At 33.2% G+C, this 24,534-nt stretch overlaps 1 protein-coding gene across 5 annotated transcripts in view; it reads right to left on the reverse strand.

Annotated features, from left to right (window-relative positions):
- pcdh15a (protocadherin-related 15a) overlaps positions 1-24,534 on the reverse strand; it is a 759,862-nt gene that overhangs the window by 668,492 nt on the left and 66,836 nt on the right. For all 5 annotated transcript variants that reach the window (XR_012388492.1, XR_012388488.1, XR_012388474.1 and 2 more), the window contains exon 2: positions 14,237-14,372. The gene's annotated coding sequence lies outside the window, so the exon portion shown is untranslated. The remainder of the gene's footprint in view (positions 1-14,236; positions 14,373-24,534) is intronic.

Genomic DNA, 24,534 nt, shown 5'->3' on the forward strand with positions numbered 1-24,534 from the left:
AAATGTTCGCACAGGCACGGACGTTTCCGTTAAAGACCATTCACACATCCATTCCAAAATACCAGTAAATTCTGACATCATTAACCAGAAATGACCTCTAAACAGCTGCGCTTGTTTTTGTAAACATAGAAGAGGTTTGCCTTTTCTTGATAGTTTCACTTTTATTCAAAGCTTTAGCATTCATGCAGCTGCTTTGTGAGACATCTAAAGGCAGATACGCGAACACAGCTAAATGTTCTCACATCTGACTACATTACAGATGATGTGGATGGATAAGTATTGTGAACAACTTATATGTAAACAGATGGAGGAACACTTTCACATGTTGAGATGTTCACAATATGTTTGTGTGCTGGTGCTCACCAGCTCCTTCGCATGCACACGCATCAAGCAACTGAAGGAAGCAGAGCTTGAAGGCAAACAAACATCATAAGCATTTTATCGATAAGTTTTGACACCTTAGACATTAAAAAAGGAACATAAAACGTTATCTAGCAGCTAAATGTGTCTGGAAAAATATCAAAAGGCTTTTATTTTAAAAAACAGCACGGATGTGAATGCTCTTAAGTGTTCTGATTGGCTAAAGTAGACAGGTTCTAGATGTAAACACGCTCTTTCCGGCAATCTTCTGCGTTCACACAGAGCAGCATTCCGGGAAATTATCGGTAATGTTACAACTTCTCTGTCAGAAAACTGCCGTTAATTTTCCGGAAAGGTCTGTATGTGTGAAAGGAGCCATTGTCTCTGTCACAATCACCAGCGATTCAGTCCATACAGATCGCTGAAGAATTACAAATCTGCCACCAAATGAACTACAAATCCTGTCATGCACCGCACACTCACATCTGTTCTGGTTCTTCTATGATTACACACACACAGCTAGGAGCTGCTCAAGGACTGATTACATGGACTATTACAGAACACAAACACCCAGACTTTGCTGAGTCTTATCTGTTAAAACTGTGACATTACGACATGTTTTCCCTTGCCTTGTCTAGCCATATTTTGACCCTTGCTTTGTTATGTTGTTTATGTAGTATCACCGCCTGTACCGACCACTTGCCTGTTTATTGACTTCGATATTGGATTATTTTTATGTACCTGTTTGCACGTGTTTTGCCTGCTTGACCAATTTGCCTAAAAGAAATGCACATAGATCCTCAACTCTGTTGTCTAGCATCCTCAGGTTACAGTCACTGTACAATTTGCTTTGATTTTATACAATTTTATTATATTATACAAAACCAAAATACTTACAAACATTTTTTTTCTATCTATTTTGTATCATCCATACCTACTTTTGAATAAATACATATATATTCATTCATAGTGCTGTCACCTCACAGCAAGAAGGTCACTGGGTTGCTGGTTCGAGCCTCGGCTCAGTTGGCGTTTCTGAGTTTGCATGTTCTCCCTGCGTTCGTGTGGGTTTTCTCCGGGTGCTCTGGTTTCCCCCACAGTCCAAAGACATGCGATACAGGTGAATTGGATAGGCTAAATTGTCCGTAGTGTATGTATGTGTGCGTGTGTGTGTGTGAGAATGTGTGTGTGGATGTTTCCCAGAAATAGGTTGCGGCTGGAAGGGCATCCGCTGCGTAAAAACTTGGTGGTTAAGTTGGCGGTTCATTCCGCTGTGGCGACCCCGGATTAATAAAGGGACTAAGCTGACAAGAAAATGAATGAATGAATATTCATTCATTACTTCGTTTATTTATTAACTTTCCTTTAGCTTAGTCCCTTTATTTATCAGGGGTCGCCACAGCGGAATGAACCGCCAACTTATCCAGCATATATTTTACACAACAGATGCCCTTCCAGCTGCAACACAGTACTGGGAAACATCCATACACACTCATTTACACACACACACACGTTTGTTTTTGTGAAAAGTGGGGACATTACATAGGTTTCCATTCATTTTATACTGTCCAAACCGTATATTGTATTGCCCTTACCCCACCCCAACCCTAAACCCAACCATCACAGAAGACTGTGTGCAGCTTTACTCTCTGATTAAACTCATTCTGTAGGATTTATAAGCATTTTGAGAAACGAGGACGTCACCAATGTCCTCACATTTCACCTTTTTGTAATACCTGTGTCATACCTATGTCATTATACAGATTTGTGTCCTGATATGTCACAAAAACACGTGTACACACACACACACACAAACACACACACACACACACACACACACACTACAGCAAAATTAGTTAATTCAATCAACCTATAGGTCATGTCTTTGGACTAACATTATTAATGCACAAAAGGGGATGTTTTTTTGCGACTGAAATTACAAATATCTTACGATTATCTATGCCAAAGTATCCTAAAGAACATCCTTTGAAACCATGCTCATAAAGTTGACGCATCCCTTATTTTCCCAAGCTTGAATCAAAATTTCTAAACCCTGGTGGTCAGTCAACGTGACGACGTACAGTAGAAATCCTCTCACTAAAAATACCCAGAAAGATCCACCTGTGACGTAGGCCTGCAATTATGGTGGGGAGAGGGTCGACAGAAGATCTGCTGATTTATAATGTCTCAGGCAGAAGAGGTGTCTAGCAGAATGAGGACGGATGATCTGAAGCGTTTCTGACCAGCCTCGAGGTCTCAGTGACGGATAGTGAAACGGCCTCCACTAAATGTCCACTTTTTGAAGCCTGACTGATTGCTATCTAGCAGGTATTTCTGTGAGAGTAAAAAAAGTAGTCTGATTGAAAACCACTCCCTCAGGTGTTTTTTTTCCATGAGCCAGAAGCCACACAGAAGGCATAGATGTGCACAGAAACTGCCTTTTATCAGTGTTGTGTTCTATTAATTATTTTAAATGTTTTTATACTTAGAGTTTGTCTTGTTTCTACTCCAAAGATCCTAAATTCTCAAATTAAGAAGCATTTTTTAGACAAGCCAAAAATATTGCTCTTTTCTTGCTTATAATAAGCTGAAAGTTCAGATCACATGCGTGTTTCTTGATTTGTTCTATGGATCTGCGAGGGTAAATGAGAGGTCTGGTATCAGTGATGGAGATTCAATATAATATATTTAAAGTATTATTTTATTGTATTCTGTTTTATGTGGGCTTAAAGTCAGTGGCCCACTTTTTATATTTTTATTATTCATTATTTTATGTATCATTATTTTGTTTAATTATTTTATTTTATTATTTCATTTTATTTACATTATATTATTTTATCATTTTATTTCATTTCACTTTATTATTTTATTTTATTTGCATTTAATTTAATTAATTAATTTTCTTTATTTCATTATTATATTTTATTATTTTATTTCATATACATTTTTTATTTATTTTATTTATTTTTTATTATTATTTTATCATTATCTTATAGAGTAAATCATGTTAAAATGGGCAGTTTCCACTGAGTGGTATGGTACGGTACGGTATGCTTTTTTGGCCATTTCCACTTAAAGAAGAGAGCTAAAAGGGAACCGTACCATACCATTTTTCATGACAAAGCTGAACACTCTTGGTTTATAGATATGTTTCACCTGCACATACACAAGCAAGAAAATGAAAACAAAGGACGCGCCATTTTTAAATAAACAGCTGAGGCATTACACCGTAATAATAAATACATACAATAATGAGCCATGGTCATCCAGAGCTCAAACAAACTGTTGTCATCTTGAAGAACAGCGACAAAGCCAAGAAGAAGCGCAGAATCTACCCTGTGCTTAGTTTTTTACAAAGTCGTCTAAAGCACAAGTGGTTTCGCTTTCTCGCGCGAGTTTGCCACAAGTCTATATTTGAAATAGCAAACTTCTTAAGTTGATGATAATACAGTGTGCGCGATTATTGAAATGCAAAACAAAAGAGCAAATTATTTTTTTAGCAACCTAAAAAATTAACAAACTGTCTTGTTGGGTGCTGTTTTTGAACCTAAATATGGACTAAATGTGAGTTGTGAGAATTTTTTCTGTGATTGGTAACATGTAAGAGTCTGTATGTGTTCATATTTGTTGCATTTATTTATTTGTTTTAGATAATTGCAGGAGGCTATTTCACACTACCATTCTCTGCTCATGAACATTGAACATTTATATACAAGTATTTATGTGTATAAAGCATCAGTTTTGTGCGAAGTGCTACTCATGTCATATGTGAAAGATTCGTACAGCTCTACTTTGACATTTCCTCGAGCAAGAATGATGTAAACAGAAGCTTTGTCATAGACCACACCCACCCACCATTGGTACCCTTTTGGCAGTGGAACGCAAGCCTGATAAAGGTGACCCATACCGACCCGTACTGTACCACACCCTACTGTGCCATAAATGTGACATTTTCACATACTTTTAGATGTAGCAGCAACACAAATCTGTAAATCACTAATTAGCAATGTAAACGGGTTACAAATGCAAGGTTACAACAGTATGTAACTACAATTTCAGAGACATGCTAATCAAATCATCTACGATTTGTCAATTATGGTTCTTTGTACACTGAAAAAAAATTATTAATTAGATTTACTAAATTTTTTTAAAGGTAAGTGGTTGCAAACAATGTATAGGGGCTGAATTTTAACAAACAAATTAAATTTGGCTTAACGAATTTTGTTTAAATTCAGCCCATATAAATTGGTTGCAACCACTTACCTTTAAAAAAACTTAGTAAATCCAATGAATCATGTTTTTTCAGTGTAGTAAACGCCAAGGCCCCGTTTACACTAATGGGTTTTAGTTTTACAAAACGCATAAGTTTTGCTACGGTTACGCCATCCATCCAGACTACGCTGGAGTTTTCGAGTGCCGAAAATGGAGCGTTTTAAAAATGCTGAAGAGGCCGTTTTCATTCTGAAACGCAGCTGCTCCGTCTTAGTGTGGATAAGGGAAAATGGAGACATCTGAAAACGGAGGCGGGGCTGCTGAGATTCGCTACCTGATTGGAGCTTTTGTGTCATTGCGTATCCTTCCCTTATTGGTCGAGCCCCTATCACATGACTATAACACATGGCTTTAACGTTACCGGAAGACAGCCGACCAGCCTTCACTGTAAACAACAACATGGACACAGAAATGGGAGCGTTGTTTGCATTATTGTCTGTTTTAGGCGCCATTGTGCAGTTAGTCATTTGTTACGTTTAGTAACAACTCGACCTTGTCGCCTGTCCACTAAAATACCTCTCTTGCTTTCTTTGCCATAGCGTTCATTGTTCAACCGGCATTTGTTGACTTACAATAACCAAATGCTGAGCGAGACACATGCTTTCTGTTTATATTCTAACACAGGGGTTCTCAAAGTGGGGGTCGGGACCCCCCGAGGGGTCGCGGGGCAATGAAGGGGGGTCGCCTGGTGATTTACAAAAATCTATTTATTTTTATCAAACCATAAGAATTAACATATTTTATCCATAACTATACTGAAAATAAAAATAGTCGTTTATACTTACTATATACTATATAGTTACTATAGTAGCTTAGTTCTATTGGATTGCGACCCCTGGGGTAATTACATTATATTAAAGGCAGCAATAGCATCAGATGCATTTTGATTTTATAACATCAGGTTATACTTTCTGGCACATTTAAAGCACTGACACAAATTTAATTGGTATGTCTGCGTCATTGCATGCAAGGTTTTTGTATTTATAACCACCTCAGAGGACATTCGGGGGTCGCGAGTCACTGGCATTGTTATTTTGGGGGTCGCGGGCTGAAAAGTTTGGGAACCCCTGTTCTAACATACATGCCCAGAATGCGCGAATGGTCACGTGATATACGTTTTTTGTGGCATAGTGTGGACGGAGATATGTTCAGAAACGCTAGTGTAGATCATTTTTGATCTAAAACGGGGCCTAAGAATCTCTGAGTTATCTGTGATTCAATTTTGCAGTTTGACAAGCATGTAAATGCAGATGTGAAAATCAGCTTTTTTCCAACTTAGATAGCAGCAGTTTAGCAAAATTTTATCAGTTTCTTTCTAAAAAAAAAAAAAAAAGATCTATAAATTGTAACGCATGCTTTATTTTCCCCCTAGTTAGACCACCTTAACTCCTTGTATATTGGTCTACCTCAGTCAACACTGTCTTAGTTACATTTGGTTGAAAATGCAGCCGCCAGATTAATGACAGGAACTAAAAAGACAGATCATATCTCCCCTGTCCTTGCCTCATTATAAAACTCAGAGTTTATTTTAAAATCCTTCTTTTCACATATAAAGCATTGCACAATTCTGCCCCGGTCTATATCTGTGAACTTATTAGGCCATATACAGCTTGCAGGCCGTTAAGGTCCCATGATCAGTTTCTTTTGTCTGTGCCTCGATCTCGCTGCAAATCAAAAGGTGAGTGAGCTTTCTGTGTTGGCGCTGAACCCCCAGGGCTCTGGAACAGTCTACCTGTGAACATTAGGATTTCTCCATCTTTGGATGCCTTTAAATCTAATTTAAAGACTTATTTTTACTCCTTTGCTTTTGAGTGATGCATGCGTGTTTTTCTTATCTGTATTTTAGTATTATTTTTTTCTTTTCTTACATTTTAAATACAAGTTTTTTATTGAATATTTTATTTTATTGTAAAGCACTTTGGATCAAGCACAGTTGTGTAAAATTGTGCTCAATAAATAGAGTTTGCCTTGCTGCTCCATCTGAAAGCAGATTCTGTAGGTTTAGAGCTGATTACAGAGCTGGCTTTACTGACAAAATGCACATGAAAATCGCCTTGCAGCCCTAACAAAATGTAATTTGGAAAAATAAAATGAAAATAAATTATTATAAATACTTGATTAAAAAGGGAAATCAGCCAATTTGATTGTTAATAAAAGGGCAATCGAATTGGCTATCAAAATTCAATATCGCTGCATCAATGTTGCACCTGAAATGAAGGGTGTTTGAAAGCTGTCCTCTTTTGTTTTGCTTGACTGCTCTTTTCTGGTTGTCAGGGTTAATGATATATGGAGGCGTTCAATCATCTGCATAGGGAGCTCTGTGTGTGTTAGTGTGTGTGAGCTCGGTCTCTTTCCCTGTCTGCTTTCTACAGATTCCTGTTCATTAGTGCTGGAGATTCTGATTACTCCTGGTCTTTTGTCACTGGCTCTTTTCTTGCTCATAATAAGCTACTATAATAAGCTGAACAGTTCAGATCACATGTGCGTTTCTTGATTTGTTCTGTGGAGCTGTGGGGGTAAATGAGAAGTTTGTAAATGAGAGCTCTGGTATCAGCGATGGAGATTCAATATATTTTATTTAATGCATTAATTTATTTTATTCTGTTTCATTTTGGTTTATGTCAGTGACCCACATTTTTTTATTTTACTTTTTCATTATTTTTAACCCTTTTATTTAATTTAATTATTTAAATTTGTTTTAATTTAATTGATTTCTTTTTCATCTTTTATTCATTATTATATTATATTATTTTATTTAATCTAATTTAATTTTTTTCATATTTTATTTTTCATTATATTTCATTTCATTTTTTATTAATTTTCATTTTATCATTTATTTCATTTCATTTTATTGTTTTTTAATTTTTCATTATATACATCATTATTATATTTTATAAAATTTATTATTTTATATTTCATTCATTTATTTTATGATTTTATTTCCATTTAATTTCATTATTTTATTTTTCATTGTTTATTTATTATATTTCAATTCATTAATTTATTTAATTTAATCATTTTCTTCATTTATGATTATATATTATTATTTTATTACATTTAATTTTAATATTTAATTTTTCATTAATTTATTATTTAATTTTATAATTATATTTTTTCTACTATTTGATCTTTTTATTTATATTTAGTTTCATTATTTTATTTAATTTTTCATTGTTTTATTTACTCATTTTATTTTATTTCATTTCATTATATTATTTTATTTTAGCCTTTTATTTAATTATGTCATTATTTTATTTTATTTACATTTTATTTTATGTATTTTTTCATTTTATTTCATTACATTTTATTATAATTTTTTTAAATTTTATTTCATTTCATTATTTTATTTTTCATTATTTTATCATTTTATTACAATTTTGTCATTATTTTATTCTATCATTTTATTTAATTTCATTTTATTATTTTTTATTTTCTATATTTTATTTTTATCATTATTTACATTTTTGTAATTTAATTAAATTTTACTTTATTTTATTTCAGGTACTCGTTTAGAGACAGAACTACACGTCGCAAATGCATTGGTGCGTTTCCTGCACTGAAGAAGGACAATGCAGCATACATGATGAATAACAGCAAATGAAGACACAAGCGAGTGCAGTGTATATATACAAATATAACATCATATGCATCAAAAACATTAATAACACATGTGTATATAGCTGCAGTATATGCAAAATCATCATAATCAGATGAGTCATTTTATGTGCACAATACTATAGGGAGTCCTTCAGAAGGCTTCTTGCTGGTCTTTTCCACACTTTCATGCTCTCTGGAGTTTCCTACAGCATCTTCAAAAGTGTGTTGTTTCATCTATAATTCTGTGTGGTGGAGGATTCAGATCTCCAGAGATCGGAACGTCCTGAGGGACACTGAAGCCCTTTTTGCTCATCATATTTGTCCGCACTGCACTCTCTTGTGTGTGTGTCCTCAACCACTGTTATTCATCATGTGTGCCGCATGGTCCTCCTCCAGTGCAGGAGTCAACGCTGAACAGCTGATTTGCCGTAAGCGGAGGATAAACTTCCCTCACGGTGAGCAGATCCCTGAGCACAGCTGAATTAATCTCACACACACACACACACACACACACACACACACACACACACACACACACACACACACACACACACACACACGCATGCATGAACACACACAACCACAAACAAATGTGCATGCACGTACACACACACACACACACACACACACATACATACATACACAAAACATGTACATATATGCGCACACACAATAGGAATTTTTGCCCATTACTCAAATTTTTTTTTTTTTTACTAAATTTAAAACAATTAACATTTTGAAATTTGAGGAAATAAATGAATGTAATGCACTATGGAATAAGGCTGTAACATAAATGTGGAAAATTTGAAGCGCTATGAATACTTTACGTATGCACCGTACAATTGGTACAGCCAGTCTTGGGCAAAATCGAGGCCTCGGGTGGGGGGGTGCTATTACGGACAAAGGTGAAAAAGGGGATGATGGTTGGTCCTGGACAATATAAAAAGAGGGGGGTGCATTGGTAGTGGGTGTCATTGGGGCGCGGGGGTGGTTTGGGGGTTTGATTATTAGTAATTGCACTGTTCCACTAAGTGGTACAGTTCGGTTCGGTTTTGCAAGACAAAAGGGAACCAAAAGGTGAAGCTAGATGCATAGCTGAACACTATTGGTTTACAGAGATGCAGAGATTAAAAAAAACAGCCGAGACATTACAAAGTTATAATATATACTTATAATAACAAGCCACGGCTGACCCAAGCTCAAACAACCCTTGTCGTCGTCTTGATGAACAGCCACAAAGCCAAGAAGAACAAAATCTGCTGTGTCCTGTTGTTGTTTTATGAGACCGTCTAAAAGTGTGAGCGGTTTCACTTTTTCCAGAGAGCTTGCCGCAAGTCTATATTTCAAATAACGAACTTCTTGAGCTGATGATAATGATGTGTGTGTGATTATTGAAGTGCATCTGACATTCGATCCTTTCAGAAACGAACAAACGCAAGCCTGAAGCATGAAAAAACAAAGGAGGAACCCAGAAAAACGAAAAAGAGCAAATGATTCTTTCAGCAACCAAAAAATGAACAAACTACCATATTTAACTATCACCATCTGGACTATTATGAAGTTGGAGTGAAGAAATAACTCTCGAACAGAGGTTAATGCACATGTGCAGGTAGTTTTTTTGTAATTGGTATCATATTGGAGACTGTAAGGGTCTGTATGTGTATATGTTGCATTTATTTATTTTATACAATTGCAGATGTAACAGGAGGCTATTTTGATCATTGATCTGCAGTTTTAATCAATCATGTTCATAGAAAGGTTAGTAATGAACATTTGAACACAAGTATTTGTGTGTATAAAGCATAATTTTTTGTGTTCTCATATTATATGTGAATGACTCATACAGCTTTACTTTGACATTTCCTTGAGTGAGAATGATGTCAACTGAAACTTTCTGTCTTACACCACGTACCATTGGTACTCCCCACTCAAGCGGCGCCAATGCATACCAGTTAATTATCAGTTTAGTTGGCAACAAATCTGGGTTTTAAAGTCAAAAGATAAAGTCAAGCTGCCTTCATACTACCAAAAACTCTTTACTGGTGCAAAATAATCTGAAGGCTAGCCAGCTAATCATGGTGCAGGCCCCTGGTTCATGACCTGGATTCCTGAAATCTAAAACAGACTGCAAGCTCACAGCTCTGATCAGAAAATACTGAATAATACAAGAGAGGAACAAAAACACAGATTTAGTGTCTGGAAAAGGTAAAGCTGTTTTATTATGTGGTTGATATGCTTATCGTGTTCGCAAATACAGACTCATATTTAGATTAGAGGTTATCACCAGAACACAAACAGCTCTGCAAATATTTGCACTGTGCTGTAATACATAAAACACCTCCCGAAAATATGGATCACACGTTCACGAGGACGTCTAATCCTTGAGAGCGATAGAGGTAAATGGATTTACTTTGCCTTCAGCGATGGAGAGACTTCACCATTAAACTGACTGGAGTTAAGAAACTCCTCTCTGGACCAAAGAGCAGTATTCTAGTGGAATTACTATTTAGTGTCATCCTTCATAAGCCATTCAGGAGCATTTTAAGTGCCAATTCTCAATAATAACTACTGGCTTATTAAATACTAGAAATTAAGATGCCAGACTGTACAATAGTACTTATAAAATACATATTCTGCTTGATCTTATTCTACATACCTAATCATATACAATACCTTAACCTAACTGCCACCTTAATGACTAGTAATAAGCAGCAAATTAGACATCTATTGAAACAAAAGTATAATTATTTGTAAATAGTGAAAATTGTACCTTAAAATAAAATGTGATCAGTTCCTTTGCTGTTTTTTTTTCTATCAATGTTGAAAACAATTGTGCTGCGTGCTTAGTATGTTTATTTTTTTTATTATTGTTTGATGAGTAGACAATCTGAAATACATAAGTTTTTATTTATTAATTTATTTTAATGTATAATGTCGTTGTTATACATTTTCCAAAAGTGTGAGACCACCCTCTGGCTTTGTAGGAGGTTTATTACTGATCAGAGAGCTGTGCTTCCCTGATCCCTGATAAGCATTAGAATAACAACTAAATTGTGATTTAATTTCAATTTATACAGCCCTAGATTATGCAATTTTGATACAAGTAAATTTGTAGCTTTGTGAAATCATGCTACATAAAAAATCAATCCAGATTAACACTTGGATAACATTTTTTTTTTTTTTGGACAAATGAATTTAAATATACTACACAGGCTTTATCTTTTCTCATTTATTTTCAATGTGGGGTCAATTTGACCCCCAATAGCCTAAACCGTATTTTTTACACACCTTTAAAACAACAGAATCAAGTTCATGTTTTGTGTATTTTAAAATTGATTAAGATTATTTAGAAAATGTCACATAATTTTATACAATTAAAAAAGGAACCTTCCATTGGGGTGACCTGGGCCTCATGGGCCGATTAAAGATGAATGTTTAAGACATTACAGAATAGTGGAGGTGTTAAAAAGGCCAGGTATATCTGGCGTTCTGATTTGATGTTGTTTGATTGACAGCTGGGTCTGGCCCGCCCCGAAGACGCATATAATTTCCGTTCCTGTAGCCGGACATTGCAGTTCAATACATTCTGGCTAACAGCTCGATGCAGTGGCTTATTGTGGGTGCGTCACGAGAAGTAAGTGTTCATGTCTTCTGTGTGTGTGCTTCTAACACTTAGTATATGGGTTTAGTGTTGTAACGCAAACTTTGAATGACGATCGGACCGCATGATTGCAATTACGTCATCAACGCAGGTGGTGCGCGATTCCAAGCAAACGCCATTATTAACGACGTATTAAAGCACGTATTATCCCCGCAAGTTTATATACCATTGAATTGTGTTGATATGTAAATTAGTCAAGTGTTAAGCAATGTAAATGCCATGTTTACTCAGTATTTGGGCATTGGATCTGTCTCGCATGTATGTGTTAACTCAATGCATATTTAGACCTGATGCTCTGTTAATCTTTACTTATATGCCATAACTGATGTTATATATATTATGTCATGTTATATTGTTCTGTATATTATACAATTCCAGTTTAATCATTGTGGTATATTTCTCTCTTGTTTCAAGAAAATACCACAGTATTTACCACAATAACACACGCATGTGCCTTTATGACTGCAAATAAATGCTGTAAAAAAATCAGCTAACTACAAAGCCTGGCTTGTGCATTCTTACCGACGCCCCCTGGTGATCATATCACAAATAGTAAAGTCAGTGCCATTTAACAAACTCACCAACTGGAGGTATAATTAAATGCAAGTCAAAACTGTTTGCATTTGTTACGTTGAATGCAGAATATCTTGAGTTTTTCCATTGGTGCCCGACCAATCCCGTGTGGCACATCTGGTCTCTGTTAATGCTTCGTTTACACATTTTGTACAATAATATCATCGCATTGAAGTTTGTGTCCAACTCCAAGGGTCCGTTCTACGTACCTCGCTTAAATGATCTAAGATTATTTGGCAGATCCTGGATCTTTTAATCTTGATAATTTATCTCTCGCTAATTTGGTTCTTCAAACAAGTTCGCGAATCAGATTAGAATGTCTGGATGAACTGATCTGAGATCGCTGCGTGTGTTGTGAAGGACAGATCTATCGATCCTCGAAATCATGATCAGCAATGCAACGATTGGCTGACGGCACAACAGCGTAATGACATCATCTGATTAATATTCAATTATCCATGTGAGCAAAATTACATCAAATTAGCAGTCGACGGTTTGTTAAATATGACACGCAAGAACTTTACACATTTGTTGTGAGCTGCAGGCTTTACTCTTTCATTTGTCAAGACAAGAGTATTCATCATGTATTTCAATGCAAATCAATGTATTTAGTTCTACATTTAGAAAAGATTTTCTTTATAGTAGCCGTTTTTTAATCGGTGTAAAAAATAACTGGTTGTTTACAAAAGCATTTTCATATTGGTAAAGGCGTCTGCAACTTTTGTGAAGTATCAAATCACTGGCATATTAACTATCAAAATATGTTTATGACTGCATAAATGTATAATTGCTTTAAAAAAAAATTCACATATTGTGCATTTCTATTATACACAATTTGTACTAAAGCAATCTAAAAAGTTCATGTCAATAAGTTTTCTCTTTGCACCAGATGGCAGTCTTTGTACTTTCATTTCGAGGGTGCAGATTGCATAAGTTTTATTAATATGTATAACTTTATTTATTTTATTAATGACTATAACTTTATATATATAGTTAAAAAATATGTACCATTTTCCCAAGTGTATATAACTACTACTGGAAGAAAATATCAGAATTCGGAACATACTTTCTGTATTATCTTTGCTTGAACTGAGCCGATCTAATCCTGTTTATATGAATTGAACCTGCTTCCGATCAGGTTTGACCTAGCAGAACTGTTGCCATGACAACAACTCTCGGATCAGCTTTGAAGAACGAAACGATCCTGGATCGTGTCAAATCATCAACATCCAAATCCAGCTAACTGAGTAATCCACGTACGAAGAACGGACCCCAGAACAGAGTTCAGCCAAATTAAATAAACAAACAAACAAACAAGTCAAGTTGGCGATCGCATGATTAGAGCAAAAACTGTGAAATTTCGATTTCAGTAGATCTCTAATGTGCAATATGAACCACTGAGTAATCTCCATGAGCCTCTAAGCACCGCACAAGTGCACTGAATAGAGCTTTTTTATCAATAAATGATAGCGCACAGAGGGATTCTGGCAGGGTCTGCTCTCAATTTTGAAGCTCATCACCAGATGACAGCAGGAGAATGTGCACGCGGGGTCCGGGATCTCTTTTGTCCCGTTCATTACACAACCCTCCACATTTAAATCCCATCAGTGGCCAATACTTTTATCTCAATTGTAACAGAAGCCGACCTTTCCTATTTCTCAGAGAGGAGTGATTAGGAAGCAAATGGGATGGAGGAGCAGATGGCATTTTCCCATCAGATGCGGAGCGAAAGGTAACGGAGGAGGAAAGTTACGAACATTTCATCATTGTTACCTCACTCTTGCGAGCGTGTAATGGAGAGATTTCTCTGATTCATCTGAAGGCCTGATGACGGACCAAAGCCTGAGTGAAACAGAGAGTCCTGACAACGGCTTTTGTTCAGGTTAAACGCAGACTGCCATGGGACGCCCTGCAAAACACAAACAAAGACACAAACTCTCACTTTATGTTACAATGATAAAATAATAAGAAATTGGAAATTTAAATCAATAAATTATTTTATGAAATAAAAAAAAATTATTTAAAGACACAAACACTCACTGTTTTGTTTCAATGATAAAACAATAAGAATTATTTTAAAGTTTAAATCAATCAATTATTTTACAAAATTAACACTCTTATAAAACTAAGTGCATCCTCCTAAAATAATCATGACAACAATTTTGTTTTTAAAGTTTATTTAATAATAATAAAACAATACAGGAATAAATAAAAATATATAAAAAATAAAAGAAAAATAATAGTAATACTTATTATTATTATTATTATTATTATTATTATTATTATTATTATTATTATTATTAATTAATTAATTAATTAATTTTCCTTTGGCTTAGTTCCTTTATTCATCAGGGGTTGCCACAGCGGAATGAACTGCCAACCTATCCAGCACTGGGAAACACCCATACACACTCAATCACACACACACTCATACACTACAGCCAATGGTTAATTTAATTCTCCTAAATAGCGCATGTCTTTGGACTGCTGGGTAAACCAGAACACCCAGAGGAAATCCACGCAAACACGGGGAGAACATGCAAACTCCACACAGAAATGCCAACTGGTCCAGCCAGGACTTGAACCAGCAACCTTCTTGCTGTGATGTGACAGGGCTAACCACTGAGCCACCGTATCGCTCATTATTATTATTATTATTATTATTATCATCATCATCAATAGTATTAATAATAATATATAATATATTAATATTATATGATAAACATAATTGTCATTCTCATAACATAATCACGACGACAACAAAAACAAACAAATAAATGAAAGTACTTAATATAATTTTAATATTACTATTATTATTGTTGTTGTTGTTGTTGTTGTTAAATAAATAATAGTGTTTAATAGTTAAGTGCTAATAAAATTTAATTTAATAAAATTTCCTATTTATCCACGTTGATTATTATTATTACTATTATTATAAACAAATAACAGTGTTTATTTATTCTTTGCTAACAAATAACATTTGATAAAACTTAATACATGTTGATTTTTATTATTTTTATTATTATTATTATTATAAATATTTTTTTTAAATCATATAGTGTTTAAGGGTTTAGTGCTGATAAAATGTCCTATTTATACACGTTGTTTATTATTATTATTATTATTATTATTATCATCCTTATCATCATTAGTATTATTATTATAATTGTGTTATTATTATCATTAGTATTATTGTTGTTTTATTATTATTATTTATATTAGAAATAAAATAAACAATATAGTGTTTAATGGGCACGCGGGGGAGCAGTGTCTAGTTCTATTCATACACGTTGATTATTATTACTATTATTATTATTACTATTACTATTACTATTATTATTATTATTATTATTATTATTATTATTACTATTATTATTATTATTATTATTACATTTGGATTATTTAATCAGATTGAAAGCACAATTTATTACATTTACTGAGAAAAAAACTGTAAATAAAGAAAATTTAAAGACATTGTGAACAAACACTGAATTTCGATTTCCAACAAAAAAAAGAAAAAAAGTTAAATAAAACCTCATAAAGTTTCTTAAATGCACAACTGAAGATAAATTGCATTAATTAAAAAAACAAAACAAAATAATAAAAAAGAAAGCGATCAATCATACAATCCCCAGCTTGAAGGTTTCACCTCCAGAAACTCAAACAACAAAACAGAAAACCGAGTTTCCACGAATCAGATCGATCCAAATTCAATCAAACTGATTCCAGCTTTGAGCTTTACCAGGTTTAAAAGATAGAAATAAAATTGGTGGAGAGTTTACCAGGCTCATGGGTTATGAATGAAGCAGTATTTGTGTTTGTGAGCTGGTGGAGATGTCCTGGTGGAGCTGCTAATATTGAATTCAGTGATGAATGTGTGTGAAGATGTTTACGAGCAGTGATAAATCTCAGGCCTTCATGGTGAAGAGAGTCAAGAGCATCTGAAGTTGAGAGCACACGCTGTTTGGAGGAGAGAAAATGAAGCGGCTTTTCCTGAAAATGAACTGAGATATGTTTTGGTGCCAAAGCTAAATCAAAGACAGACCTTCAGTTTTATTTTGTTGTAGGTCCAAGCTGAAAATATTCCACATCATACATTGTTTTTTTCACAGGGAGGAAGTCTAATTAGGGTGTTTTTGTGTCTAAAAACTTGTGAACTAACTATGAATGTCATAAGAATTAAGAAAATAGTCACAAGACATTTATTGGCACCAGTTCATAACGTACTGTTGATTATAAGCGAGTGTTTTGGTTTTCTTGTCAGTTAAACGCTTGTAGAGGCTGGATAGATTCTGATTGACTCGTTAAAGGAGGATGAATTCTGATTGGCTCATTAACTGTGAATAGATTCTTACTGGCTCATTAAAGCTGAAGGGTTTCTAAATGGTTTGTTTAAGAAAGAAGGATTCCAATTGGCACATTAAAGAATTACGGATTCTGATTGGCTCAAAGAAGACTGAATTTTAATTGGTTCCATAAAGAAGTACAAATTCTAATTAGCATAAAAAAAGAAGACAGAATTCTGATTGGTGTAATAAATAAGTAAGGATTTTGATTGACTCAGTAAATTTCTAATTGGCTCAATGAAGGATTGTTTCTGATTAGTTCAATAAAGTGGCCTGGATTCTAACTGGCTCAATAAAGAAGTATGGATTCTGATTAGCTCAATAAAGAACAATTGATTCCAATTGGCTCATTAACATTAATTCTGATTGATCCGATAAAGAAGTATGGATTCTGATTGGCTCAATAAAGAAGTATGAATACCGATTGGCTCAATGAATGAGTCTGGATTCTGATTTGCTCAAAAAAAAAAAAACGTATGGATTCTGATTGGCTCAATAAATAAATATTAATAAATATTCTGATTGACGATATTGATTTTGAATGGATTCTGACTGTATCATTAAAGAAGTGTGAATTCTGATTGGCTTAATAAAGAAGAATGAATTTTGATTTGCTCAATACAAAATAATATATTTTGATTGGCTCAATACAGAAGAATGGATTTTGATTGGCTCAATACAGAAGAATGGACTCTGATTGGCTCATTAAAGAAGTGTGGAATCTGATGGGCTCAATAAAGAAGTGTAGATTGTAATTGGCTAAAAGAAAAATGGATTCTGATTGGCTCAATAAAGAGGTCTGGATTCTGATTGGCTCAATAGAGAAGAATAGATTCTGATTGGCTTATTAAAGAAGTGTGGATTCTGATGGGCTCAATAAAGAGGTGTGGATTCTGATTGGCTCAAAGTAGTATGAATACTGATTGGCTCAATAAATAAGTATGAATTCTGATTGGCTACATAAATAAATATGAATTCTGATTGACTCAATAAATAAGTATGGAGTCTGATTGGCTCAATAAATAAATATGGATTCTGATTGACGCGAAGAAGTATATTTACTGATTGGCTCAATTAATTAGTATGAATTCTAATTGGCTCAGTATACAAGTATGGATTCTGATTGGCACATTAAAAAAATAATGGATTATGATTGGAACATTAACTAATGATTCTGATTGGGTCATTAAACCAGATTAGATTATGACTGACTCATTAAAGAAGGTTTGATTCTGATTAGCCCATTAAAGATGGATTCTGATTAGCTAGTCGAATACGGATTCTAATTGCTTCATTTAACAAGAATGAAGTCTGATTGGCTTGTTAAAGCATAACTAATTCTGATTGGCTATTTTTTATCTTTCCTCAGCGAAATGAAATTCTGACAGCAACAATATCCTTTTAAATGAATCAATATTCACAATTTTTAAGAAATGTTCACCCATTAATAAAATGTGTGTAGCTTTCCAACAGATCTGAGAAAATACAAGTATTTACCTTTAACTCATATGTAAATACAAAAAAAAACCATAAAAAACAACAAGAATAAATGAATAAATGTTATATAGTTATGGGATGGATTCTTATTTAAATGTTTATTAGATTTTAACCATTTTGGCACTTAAACCACAAAAAAGGAAAGCTTCTAATTTAATAAAGCCTTTAATTTACTCATCATTAAACATTTGTTGTTGTTGTTGTTGTTGTTGTTTTTAACCATTGAATTTCAACAATGTCTATACAGTTTTCATCAAAAATATCTTCTTGAATGTTTTACTGAAGTAAAAGTCACCTACATTATACATGCCCTGAAGGTGAGTAAATTAACAGCATATTTTCATTTTGAGGTGAACTGTCCCTTTAAGGCTCTTGGGGTGCTGATAAATGTTGTGCCTTAAAACTGAAGAGTTGCAAAAAAGACAGCAGCACAAAGTCACTTTCTAAGGACTGTCAGGGTAAATTGTTTACTGCAATTCAACAAAAAAGTGTCAAATAATCCCATCTTGTGATGCCAAGGTAAAAACATCCCAAGCTGGTGAATTTATTCCTTCATAAAAGCAGCCAACGCAGTGACTCATCAGGTCAGAATATACATCTAATCACTGTTGTATGAGCAACATTTCATCACTGCTTAATTAGCATGCTAAATCAGCCTGCTACGTGCTCAAATACTCGAGGGATATTTTGCCCTCTTGAAAATTTACTGTGTGGAAAACGAGGATGGCAATATTTGGATTTAGCTAGTCAGAGCACTTCTTTTTATAATGCAAACTTAATGCATTAAAAAAATGATTTATAAGGTTATTATTATTATTATTATGAGGACAGATTGTGTCCAGATGTTAGTCAAGTCAATTTCAATTATTTTGAAAGGAAAAACTCCAGAAATAAATAGAATTTGTCTTTTTGTCAGCTTTCAGTGCTGGTTTGCAGCGCTCAAATTAATGAAATGGGATGAAAATAATGTATTTACTGTAATGTGTTTAGGTAAAATTGTATAATGGAATACTGTAGGTCTGACTTAGGTATTTCTTAGGTATTGCATGTAATGAGAAGGTCCCCATTTTTTTCCACAAGGCTTATAAATCATAATCAAAAATTATTTTGTTGTTGTTGATGTTGTTAGCGGTGCATGATGCAGGGAATATACAGTATCTGATTTTCAAAACTGTTGTTGAGTGTTAATGATGTTTATTATTATATAAAGGGCTTGATGTTAATTTTTTTAGCTCCAGCCACTCGCTATTTTGATTACTAGCCACTCACCATTTTCACTAGCCACAATTTTATGGTTGGAAAAATATATTTTATACGCATAAAAATGATTTTAACATGCTAAAATGACTTGATTAAGATTTTGTGTCATCTCCACATGACTCCTCATTCATTTCACTTTTTGTGTATCGTGTATGAGCTTGCTCAATAATCATGAGCAAATGTGACACCAAACATAAACAATTATTTCTTAGCCAAAAATTTAAAATGCGTAAAAACAAGCAAAATCTAGTCTGTTTGAAAACAAGTCTAGTCTGTTTGAAAGAGAACCAATCACATAATTGGTGTTTCTAGACACAGTTGCATCATGCAAGGAAACAGGAGCGCACACGTTTTAAAGTCACGCGCATCACGTCAGCTGATCATTCAGTATTCACCTGATTTCTATTGCTCACGCGAACACAATTATTTTTGTCGTGTTGCTTCTCAATTCTAAGCCAAAGTGGCTAGTGGGAGAGTCTGTCTTACCTGCCACTACTGAAATCTACCCACATTTGGTGGGTTGGTGGGTGTTAATGTCAAGCCCTGATCATATAACTAACTTAACTTCTGTTTTGATTCTTGAACTGTGTCATGTTTAATGATTGTTCGCATCCTGTCCTGATATTTTTTTCTGCCATGATAATTAGATTATTGAATTCAATTAACAATAATTATGATTTTAAAGCAGAACAAAAAATTATTTTTTCTTTACAAAAGGCAGTTTGATTTATCCCTTATGTTACCATTTTGCTCCTGTTTTGACCACTGCTTACTCACCATCCTTTTCAATAAAGCTGCATATGGAACTCAACCTCCATTGTCACGCCTCATTGTACCACAAATATTTAGGGCCCTATCATACACCCGGCGCATCAATTTTCCGCTACGTTGTTTAAATAGCAAATCCATTTTGTACCACTTAGTGGACTCATGGGTGTTTTGGTCTAGTTAAGAGTTGTGTTAAGACGCATTGTTGGCACGTTGCTATTTTGAGGTAGGAAAATAGACTGCTCAATAGACCAGCTGAAAGCAGGTCTAAACACCAGTGCAAAGCTTGTTAGTTGTGCGCCTTGCTTAAACATTGCTAACCTTGTGAGCAAAACGGCTCATGAATCACAGAAGGATTAGGTTAAGATAAGGGGATAGAATGTTCAAAATTACGTCTACGGAAAGTCCCCGTAAAGTTAGTTTTAAAAGTTTGTGTGTATGCATGAGTTTTCTACAAACAACCAACAAATGCAAGTCATTTTACACAATGTTCATACAGGATTGAAGCAAAGAAGGTGTTTACATGCAGTAGAAAAAACAAGGGAGTAAAATAATGGGCAAACCAGCTACATTTGCTAACAAACAATGTTTGGTCCCTAATATAAGAGCAACTTTAACAGACCATAAGTTTTAATGTGAACATAAAATAACCAGCGACAGATACGGGTTCCTTCACAGCTGGACCAGCCAGAACACAAACACACTGGAGTGAATCTGTGTGTTATCAACTCCCACACAGAGAAAAGCGCAATCCTGACCCAATTATACGGACACACACTTATCAGAGCCGCATGTGAACCCACAGCCACCGAATCACTGGACAAAGAGAAAGATAGCAGAGCGAGAGCAAGGACTGATCTTCTGCTGAATCACATTCTGCTTTCCAGAAGGTGAAAGTCCACATGAAATCAACAGCGACCCCATTTACTTTCTTAATGTGTCTTGCTGCTTTTATTGAGTGTGTGCATGTAATCTTTAATCTGAATCTAAATGTATTTGCTCCATATAGCGGGAAAAGGTCATTGGTAAAGCTTAAACGTAAATGTAAGGATTAAGAGACTGCAGCTTAAAAGTTTGAAATGATTATGATTTTTTAATAATGTTTTTGAAAGATTATTTTACTGCTCACAAAGGGTTAATTTAAATGGTTTTATATGATTAAAAATACAACAAAATAGTAATACTGAGTCGTATTGTTACGGTTTTTAAGATATTTTCAAAGTGCAACTTATTCCTGTGATGTAAAACTTAAGGCTACACTAAATTTAAAATTCTTTATTAAAAATGTAGAAAACAGAGATGTTTCGTATTGTTTTTATGACTTTAAATATGTCTTAATATTTTAACAGCATTTAACTGTAATGTATTCCTGCATTTAATGCACTGATAAAAATTATTTAAAAAAATCTTTTTACTAAAAGATTCCTGAAAGATCATGCAACACTGAAAACTGGAGTAACAACAGTGAAAGCTCAGTTTTAAATAGCTTTAAATCAAAAAAATTAATTATTCTTATAGTAATGTGCAACTTTTGTAAAGCTGCTTTTGGAATGACAATTACTGTGCAAAGAGCTACAGTATACACCATTATTTTTTTTTAAATGCTGGGTTCCACACAATTCCCTCATGTTGTCCCAACACATTTTGTTTATGTTAAATTTTTTTAACATTTTTTTTACAAATTTAAGTAGATTAAACATGTAACAATTCAGTTGTTCCTAAAAACATAAGAATCATGTTTTTGCAGCTCATTTTAAATAAATGCACTGTAAAACAAAACAAAAAAAAAACGTAATTCTACAGTTTATTTCTGGCACCCCAGCTGCCGGAAAAAAGTAAAACTTATCATTAAATTACAGAAATTTACTGTAAAATAACGGACATTAAATTAGAAAAAATTCCTTGAATTCAAATTTCTGGTAAATTTCTGTAATTTAACGACCTTAATTTTATGGTTTATTTCCAGCAGCTGGGGTGCCAGGAAAAATAAATAAATAAATAACGGCCATAAAATTTGAGAAATTTCCTTAAATTTAAGTTTCTGGTAGATTTATGTAATTTAATGGCCGTTAGTTTACGGTTTACTCCAGCTGCCGGAAATAAACCGTAAAATTATGGCTTTTTTAAAGTGTAACAAGCAGCAAAAAAGTCATTAAAATGAATTGAACTAACCTAAAATCGACTTTTCGGCAAAGCTAATTAGAACAATTAGAGCCACAATAATATTGAGTTTTGCAACCTTAGCCTTTGTCCTTAAGGTTTACGTACAGATTTGATTAACAAGTCATCAGGGCAGGTTTGATGAGCAAATGAAGTCTCAGACGGGGTCATAAACAACACCGCGGAGCAAAGCAGCACTGAATTAAACTCACACGCAGACAGAGATAAAGGTCCCGTCAAGCCGAAGGCTAATGAAGCATGAAATCTTCCCCAACCAAAATAACAAACACACTTACTTGGATTTTTAATGGAGCCAAGCCTCACATAAAAAATCATTTCACCCCACATAAACTCAGACATTTCACGTCTCCTGGAAAACAATTAAGGTGCACAAGCAAACAACAAAAACAGCCCTAGCGAAGCTTTTACGGCTGTGCATAAACACACCAGTGATGGGAAACTAATAAACGTGATTATTAGCCAAAATTAATGGCCAAATGGACTGAAAAATCTGTTTACATATCACAGATAGTACATATAAGTCAGTGAAAAGCAAATCATTAAATCTGGTCTTTAATACACACATATATTTGACGATATGTTAGTTGAAAGTTAACATTACTGTTTATTTCAACTGTAATATTTCCTTAAATATTTAATCAATATATTAGATTTATTATATTGTTTGAATCCTATAATTTTTATGTCCTCAGTTCTACTTTACTTGCGGTTTATCGGTCCCTCCTGATTAAGCGGAAATACGTTTTATTTATATTATTTAATTATTTTATATTTGCAGCCTAAAATGACATATTTTATTTATTGTATTTAATTTTTATTTTATTTTATTTTGTATTTTTATTTTGGAATTTTCTTTTTATTTATACATTTATTTCTATTTATAAATTCTGTTTTCTATATTTTTATATTTATTTTTTATATTATATTATTTCATTTTATTTTAAGTTATTTTATTTTATTAATTACTTATTTATTTTATTTTAATTTTTTCAATTAATTGTTTTTGTTTTTATTGATAATTTTGTTGTATTTTTTATTCATAATTTTATTTCTATTTATAAATTTTATTTGATATTTTTTATATTTTATTTTATATTATTTTATATGTTATTTTATTTTATTTTTATTAATTATTTTGTAAATTTATTATTTTATTTTTTATTTCAATTTTTATATTTATTTATTTTTACTTCATTTAATTTTTCATTTTAAAGTATTTCTTTTTTATTTTCTTTTTTTCATAATTTTATTTTATATTTTACAACTTGTTTTATTTTTTATTTTACTTTATTCATAAGTTTATTTTGTATTTTATATTTTATTTTCATTTATAATTTTATTTTATTTTATACATTTTTATTTTGTTTTATATTTTATTTTATATTTTATTGTATTTTTATTATAGTTAAATTTTTATTTATAATTACATTTTTATTCATAAATTTTGTTTTATTTTATATATATTTTTTTCACACTTTTCAAAAAAAACTGAAAATAATCATCTCATTTCAGAGATCTCATTTTTTTCATCTCATTTCTTTTAAAAATGGTATTTTATTAATATTCTATCTCTATTCTATATTCTATTCGGTTTCAGTTATATATATATATATATATATATATATATATATATATATATATATATATATATATATATATATATATATATATATATATATAAAATTTACTGAATTGGTCAGAAACACCTTCCGAGGTTAAAAGTTCCTCCTTTTAGCATTTTCACAAAACTATTAGCATTCATTTATTCAGAGCTAGAGGCGAAACAGTTGTTTCTCTTTTTTCTTGGGTGCAGATAAACGTTTGTCGGCTTTGGCAGTTTAATGTGCTGCGGAGTTTAAAAGAAACGCATTAGCATGTCTGTTTCATATTCAAATGTTTGCTCTAAACAGTAGTTGTGTTAATTGGTTATAGCTAGAGGAACGCCTGAGAGAACCTATAAGAACAGGCCATGTGAAATGACAAATGAGGACAAAACCTGCCTGTGTGAAATAACAAAAG

This window comes from Danio rerio, chromosome 13, assembly GCF_049306965.1.
Source record: "Danio rerio strain Tuebingen ecotype United States chromosome 13, GRCz12tu, whole genome shotgun sequence".
Lineage (NCBI taxonomy): Eukaryota > Metazoa > Chordata > Actinopteri > Cypriniformes > Danionidae > Danio > Danio rerio.